Genomic DNA, 1,288 nt, shown 5'->3' on the forward strand with positions numbered 1-1,288 from the left:
CAGTTAGACTAGATGCCCATCAATGGATGATTGGATGGAGAAAATACACGGTGTATACACAATGAAGTATCAAGGAAAATAATGGAACTAGAAATTACATGCTAAGAAAAATAAGGCAGACACAGAAAGGTATATGGAATTGGGTAGTGGGAAGAAGGAGACACGAAAGGAGAAAAGAGACCATGAAGAAGAGGAAGATTTGGGAGAGGGAGGAGGGCAAACTAACAGCGATGATGGGAAATAGACCCAAATGAATCATGTTTATGCGGGTGGGAAAATGCCATAACAAAACCTAATATTCTATATAACTAACGTGCACCAGTAATATACATAGATGTTAAATACTTTTATGATAACAACTGTAGATCATTCAAAACAAAACATGGCGCCCTTCTGAAGGTAGTGCCTATGAGTTTTCGCTGGTCAAGGACCTGTTTGCCACCCAGCCCATGGGTATTTTCTCTCAAGAAAAAGTCTAGCAAAAGTCTCTCTGCAGCCTCAGACTGGTCATGGTGGCATGTGCCTATAACCTCAGTGCTCGGGAGGCTGAAAACAGGTCACGAGTCTGAGCTGTGTAGTGAGACCCTATAAGCCCTGTACTAAATACATTAAAAAAAAAAGAAAGAAAGGAAAGAAGTCTCTTTGCAGCCTCATCCCATGATTTTCTGTTACCTCAGTCCTGTTGAGTTCTATTCATTTACTGTCATTCTTACCCCACCATATTATCAAGCTGAGCAATATTCTCTGGAAGTGACTAGATATTCCAAGATTGTTGGCCCATTAATGGTTACTAATATTCATAAAAGTACTGTAGTGCCTCTTGTACTGAGGCAAAATGAGATAGTGGTGAAAGAAGCGCTTGCAATTCAAAGTGCTTTTGTGTAATCCCCAAGTTTTGCTGTCAGCATATCTTTCCTCTGAGTCCACTGACAAGTATGTAAGTGCAAATCCCTCTGTGTAAAGGCCCGTCTTTCGCTTCATTGTTCATTCAAACCTGGGTCACTGTAATGTGTATGCCAAAATTTCTTAGGAGGTTAGATCTCATTCTCAAACACAGAAGTCTTTTGCAAAATTCTATTCTATAACTGTGATCATTTTAGCTGGGGTTTTTTGACATCAATTATTTTATTTTAAAGAAAAAAAATAAAAAATGGTACAAAATCTCAAAACAAGACTTTAGGAGAGTAACAATGGTTAGTACATTGTGTATTGTTACTGCCAAAGTAGTTTCTCATATTACAAGCTATAGGCAAGAAATAATAAATAAACAACATTGGTACAAACCTCT

The sequence above is a fragment of the Octodon degus genome, unplaced genomic scaffold (genome assembly GCF_000260255.1).
Source record: "Octodon degus isolate 3935 unplaced genomic scaffold, OctDeg1.0 scaffold00217, whole genome shotgun sequence".
NCBI classification, from domain to species: Eukaryota; Metazoa; Chordata; class Mammalia; order Rodentia; family Octodontidae; genus Octodon; species Octodon degus.